Below are 6620 nucleotides of genomic sequence, written 5' to 3'. Positions count from 1 at the left end.
ACCCCTGTTGGTGTTAGACTGGTGGCAGCTGATAAAACCCGTTTGCTCTACTGATGTCTAACCCCTGGTTAGCTCAGTTGGTAGAGCGCTCCACCTGTAATGGAGAGGTCCCGGTTTCGATACCCGGACCAGGCGAATTTTTTTGTCGCTCACCAGTCACCGAGCTGTGTTTGGAGATTTGTGTTCGTCCTTCGTCCCTCTTGTTCCCCTTCTCCAGGGATTAATTTCGTCATTCTTGTCCAGCTCGCTTTCACCTTTGCATTGAATTGCATTATAATTATAACCTTAAATTTTTAAGCTTCAACCCTGTTGGTGTTAGACTGGTGGCAGCTGATAAAACCCGTTTGCTCTACTGATGTCTAACCCCTGGTTAGCTCAGTTGGTAGAGCGCTCCACCTGTAATGGAGAGGTCCCGGGTTCGATACCCGGACCAGGCGAATTTTTTCTGTCGCTCACCAGTCACCTAGCTGTGTTTGGAGATTTATGTTAGTCCTTTGTCCCTCTTGTTCCCCTTCTCCAGGGATTAATTTCGTCATTCTTGTCCAGCTCGCTTTCACCTTTGCATTGAATTGCATTATAATTATAACCTTAAATTTTTAAGCTTCAACCCTGTTGGTGTTAGACTGGTGGCAGCTGATAAAACCCGTTTGCTCTACTGATGTCTAACCCCTGGTTAGCTCAGTTGGTAGAGCGCTCCACCTGTAATGGAGAGGTCCCGGGTTCGATACCCGGACCAGGCGAATTTTTTCTGTCGCGCACCAGTCACCGAGCTGTGTTTGGAGATTTGTGTTCGTCCTTCGTCCCTCTTGTTCCCCTTCTCCAGGGATTATTTTCGTCATTCTTGTCCAGCTCGCTCGCACCTTTGCATTGAATTGCATTATAATTATAACCTTAAATTTTTAAGCTTCAACCCTGTTGGTGTTAGACTGGTGGCAGCTGATAAAACCCGTTTGCTCTACTGATGTCTAACCCCTGGTTAGCTCAGTTGGTAGAGCGCTCCACCTGTAATGGAGAGGTCCCGGGTTCGATACCCGGACCAGGCGAATTTTTTCTGTCGCTCACCAGTCACCGAGCTGTGTTTGGAGATTTGTGTTCGTCCTTCGTCCCTCTTGTTCCCCTTCTCCAGGGATTAATTTCGTCATTCTTGTCCAGCTCGCTTGCACCTTTGCATTGAATTGCATTATAATTATAACCTTAAATTTTTAAGCTTCAACCCTGTTGGTGTTAGACTGGTGGCAGCTGATAAAACCCGTTTGCTCTACTGATGTCTAACCCCTGGTTAGCTCAGTTGGTAGAGCGCTCCACCTGTAATGGAGAGGTCCCGGGTTCGATACCCGGACCAGGCGAATTTTTTCTGTCGCGCACCAGTCACCGAGCTGTGTTTGGAGATTTGTGTTCGTCCTTCGTCCCTCTTGTTCCCCTTCTCCAGGGATTAATTTCGTCATTCTTGTCCAGCTCGCTTTCACCTTTGCATTGAATTGCATTATAATTATAACCTTAAATTTTTAAGCTTCAACCCTGTTGGTGTTAGACTGGTGGCAGCTGATAAAACCCGTTTGCTCTACTGATGTCTAACCCCTGGTTAGCTCAGTTGGTAGAGCGCTCCACCTGTAATGGAGAGGTCCCGGGTTCGATACCCGGACCAGGCGAATTTTTTCTGTCGCGCACCAGTCACCGAGCTGTGTTTGGAGATTTGTGTTCGTCCTTCGTCCCTCTCGTTCCCCTTCTCCAGGGATTATTTTCGTCATTCTTGTACAGCTCGCTTGCACCTTTGCAATGAATTGCATTATAATTATAATCTTAAATTTTTAAGCTTCAACCCTGTTGGTGTTAGACTGGTGGCAGCTGATAAAACCCGTTTGCTCTACTGATGTCTAACCCCTGGTTAGCTCAGTTGGTAGAGCGCTCCACCTGTAATGGAGAGGTCCCGGGTTCGATACCCGGACCAGGCGAATTTTTTCTGTCGCGCACCAGTCACCGAGCTGTGTTTGGAGATTTGTGTTCGTCCTTCGTCCCTCTTGTTCCCCTTCTCCAGGGATTAATTTCGTCATTCTTGTCCAGCTCGCTTTCACCTTTGCATTGAATTGCATTATAATTATAACCTTAAATTTTTAAGCTTCAACCCTGTTGGTGTTAGACTGGTGGCAGCTGATAAAACCCGTTTGCTCTACTGATGTCTAACCCCTGGTTAGCTCAGTTGGTAGAGCGCTCCACCTGTAATGGAGAGGTCCCGGGTTCGATACCCGGACCAGGCGAATTTTTTCTGTCGCGCACCAGTCACCGAGCTGTGTTTGGAGATTTGTGTTCGTCCTTCGTCCCTCTCGTTCCCCTTCTCCAGGGATTATTTTCGTCATTCTTGTCCAGCTCGCTTGCACCTTTGCATTGAATTGCATTATAATTATAACCTTAAATTTTCAAGCTTCAACCCTGTTGGTGTTAGACTGGTGGCAGCTGATAAAACCCGTTTGCTCTACTGATGTCTAACCCCTGGTTAGCTCAGTTGGTAGAGCGCTCCACCTGTAATGGAGAGGTCCCGGGTTCGATACCCGGACCAGGCGGATTTTTTCTGTCGCTCACCAGTCACCTAGCTGTGTTTGGAGATTTGTGTTCGTCCTTCGTCCCTCTCGTTCCCCTTCTCCAGGGATTATTTTCGTCATTCTTGTCCAGCTCGCTTGCACCTTTGCATTGAATTGCATTATAATTATAATCTTAAATTTTCAAGCTTCAACCCTGTTGGTGTTAGACTGGTGGCAGCTGATAAAACCCGTTTGCTCTACTGATGTCTAACCCCTGGTTAGCTCAGTTGGTAGAGCGCTCCACCTGTAATGGAGAGGTCCCGGGTTCGATACCCGGACCAGGCGGATTTTTTCTGTCGCTCACCAGTCACCTAGCTGTGTTTGGAGATTTGTGTTCGTCCTTCGTCCCTCTCGTTCCCCTTCTCCAGGGATTATTTTCGTCATTCTTGTCCAGCTCGCTTGCACCTTTGCATTGAATTGCATTATAATTATAACCTTAAATTTTTAAGCTTCAACCCTGTTGGTGTTAGACTGGTGGCAGCTGATAAAACCCGTTTGCTCTACTGATGTCTAACCCCTGGTTAGCTCAGTTGGTAGAGCGCTCCACCTGTAATGGAGAGGTCCCGGGTACCCGGACCAGGCGGATTTTTTCTGTCGCTCACCAGTCACCTAGCTGTGTTTGGAGATTTGTGTTCGTCCTTCGTCCCTCTCGTTCCCCTTCTCCAGGGATTATTTTCGTCATTCTTGTCCAGCTCGCTTGCACCTTTGCATTGAATTGCATTATAATTATAATCCTAAATTTTTAAGCTTCAACCCTGTTGGTGTTAGACTGGTGGCAGCTGATAAAACCCGTTTGCTCTACTGATGTCTAACCCCTGGTTAGCTCAGTTGGTAGAGCGCTCCACCTGTAATGGAGAGGTCCCGGGTACCCGGACCAGGCGGATTTTTTCTGTCGCTCACAAGTCACCTAGCTGTGTTTGGAGATTTGTGTTCGTCCTTCGTCCCTCTCGTTCCCCTTCTCCAGGGATTATTTTCGTCATTCTTGTCCAGCTCGCTTGCACCTTTGCATTGAATTGCATTATAATTATAACCTTAAATTTTTAAGCTTCAACCCTGTTGGTGTTAGACTGGTGGCAGCTGATAAAACCCGTTTGCTCTACTGATGTCTAACCCCTGGTTAGCTCAGTTGGTAGAGCGCTCCACCTGTAATGGAGAGGTCCCGGGTACCCGGACCAGGCGGATTTTTTCTGTCGCTCACCAGTCACCTAGCTGTGTTTGGAGATTTGTGTTCGTCCTTCGTCCCTCTCGTTCCCCTTCTCCAGGGATTATTTTCGTCATTCTTGTCCAGCTCGCTTGCACCTTTGCATTGAATTGCATTATAATTATAATCCTAAATTTTCAAGCTTCAACCCTGTTGGTGTTAGACTGGTGGCAGCTGATAAAACCCGTTTGCTCTACTGATGTCTAACCCCTGGTTAGCTCAGTTGGTAGAGCGCTCCACCTGTAATGGAGAGGTCCCGGGTACCCGGACCAGGCGGATTTTTTCTGTCGCTCACCAGTCACCTAGCTGTGTTTGGAGATTTGTGTTCGTCCTTCGTCCCTCTCGTTCCCCTTCTCCAGGGATTATTTTCGTCATTCTTGTCCAGCTCGCTTGCACCTTTGCATTGAATTGCATTATAATTATAATCCTAAATTTTCAAGCTTCAACCCTGTTGGTGTTAGACTGGTGGCAGCTGATAAAACCCGTTTGCTCTACTGATGTCTAACCCCTGGTTAGCTCAGTTGGTAGAGCGCTCCACCTGTAATGGAGAGGTCCCGGGTACCCGGACCAGGCGGATTTTTTCTGTCGCTCACAAGTCACCTAGCTGTGTTTGGAGATTTGTGTTCGTCCTTCGTCCCTCTCGTTCCCCTTCTCCAGGGATTATTTTCGTCATTCTTGTCCAGCTCGCTTGCACCTTTGCATTGAATTGCATTATAATTATAATCCTAAATTTTCAAGCTTCAACCCTGTTGGTGTTAGACTGGTGGCAGCTGATAAAACCCGTTTGCTCTACTGATGTCTAACCCCTGGTTAGCTCAGTTGGTAGAGCGCTCCACCTGTAATGGAGAGGTCCCGGGTACCCGGACCAGGCGGATTTTTTCTGTCGCTCACCAGTCACCTAGCTGTGTTTGGAGATTTGTGTTCGTCCTTCGTCCCTCTCGTTCCCCTTCTCCAGGGATTATTTTCGTCATTCTTGTCCAGCTCGCTTGCACCTTTGCATTGAATTGCATTATAATTATAATCCTAAATTTTCAAGCTTCAACCCTGTTGGTGTTAGACTGGTGGCAGCTGATAAAACCCGTTTGCTCTACTGATGTCTAACCCCTGGTTAGCTCAGTTGGTAGAGCGCTCCACCTGTAATGGAGAGGTCCCGGGTACCCGGACCAGGCGGATTTTTTCTGTCGCTCACAAGTCACCTAGCTGTGTTTGGAGATTTGTGTTCGTCCTTCGTCCCTCTCGTTCCCCTTCTCCAGGGATTATTTTCGTCATTCTTGTCCAGCTCGCTTGCACCTTTGCATTGAATTGCATTATAATTATAATCCTAAATTTTCAAGCTTCAACCCTGTTGGTGTTAGACTGGTGGCAGCTGATAAAACCCGTTTGCTCTACTGATGTCTAACCCCTGGTTAGCTCAGTTGGTAGAGCGCTCCACCTGTAATGGAGAGGTCCCGGGTACCCGGACCAGGCGGATTTTTTCTGTCGCTCACAAGTCACCTAGCTGTGTTTGGAGATTTGTGTTCGTCCTTCGTCCCTCTCGTTCCCCTTCTCCAGGGATTATTTTCGTCATTCTTGTCCAGCTCGCTTGCACCTTTGCATTGAATTGCATTATAATTATAATCCTAAATTTTCAAGCTTCAACCCTGTTGGTGTTAGACTGGTGGCAGCTGATAAAACCCGTTTGCTCTAGTGATGTCTAACCCCTGGTTAGCTCAGTTGGTAGAGCGCTCCACCTGTAATGGAGAGGTCCCGGGTACCCGGACCAGGCGGATTTTTTCTGTCGCTCACAAGTCACCTAGCTGTGTTTGGAGATTTGTGTTCGTCCTTCGTCCCTCTCGTTCCCCTTCTCCAGGGATTATTTTCGTCATTCTTGTCCAGCTCGCTTGCACCTTTGCATTGAATTGCATTATAATTATAATCCTAAATTTTCAAGCTTCAACCCTGTTGGTGTTAGACTGGTGGCAGCTGATAAAACCCGTTTGCTCTACTGATGTCTAACCCCTGGTTAGCTCAGTTGGTAGAGCGCTCCACCTGTAATGGAGAGGTCCCGGGTACCCGGACCAGGCGGATTTTTTCTGTCGCTCACAAGTCACCTAGCTGTGTTTGGAGATTTGTGTTCGTCCTTCGTCCCTCTCGTTCCCCTTCTCCAGGGATTATTTTCGTCATTCTTGTCCAGCTCGCTTGCACCTTTGCATTGAATTGCATTATAATTATAATCCTAAATTTTCAAGCTTCAACCCTGTTGGTGTTAGACTGGTGGCAGCTGATAAAACCCGTTTGCTCTAGTGATGTCTAACCCCTGGTTAGCTCAGTTGGTAGAGCGCTCCACCTGTAATGGAGAGGTCCCGGGTACCCGGACCAGGCGGATTTTTTCTGTCGCTCACAAGTCACCTAGCTGTGTTTGGAGATTTGTGTTCGTCCTTCGTCCCTCTCGTTCCCCTTCTCCAGGGATTATTTTCGTCATTCTTGTCCAGCTCGCTTGCACCTTTGCATTGAATTGCATTATAATTATAATCCTAAATTTTCAAGCTTCAACCCTGTTGGTGTTAGACTGGTGGCAGCTGATAAAACCCGTTTGCTCTACTGATGTCTAACCCCTGGTTAGCTCAGTTGGTAGAGCGCTCCACCTGTAATGGAGAGGTCCCGGGTACCCGGACCAGGCGGATTTTTTCTGTCGCTCACAAGTCACCTAGCTGTGTTTGGAGATTTGTGTTCGTCCTTCGTCCCTCTCGTTCCCCTTCTCCAGGGATTATTTTCGTCATTCTTGTACAGCTCGCTTGCACCTTTGCATTGAATTGCATTATAATTATAATCCTAAATTTTCAAGCTTCAACCCTGTTGGTGTT

The sequence above is a fragment of the Ixodes scapularis genome, unplaced genomic scaffold (genome assembly GCF_016920785.2).
Source record: "Ixodes scapularis isolate PalLabHiFi unplaced genomic scaffold, ASM1692078v2 PGA_scaffold10__122_contigs__length_95168666, whole genome shotgun sequence".
Lineage (NCBI taxonomy): Eukaryota > Metazoa > Arthropoda > Arachnida > Ixodida > Ixodidae > Ixodes > Ixodes scapularis.
This window is presented reverse-complemented; position numbering follows the sequence as displayed.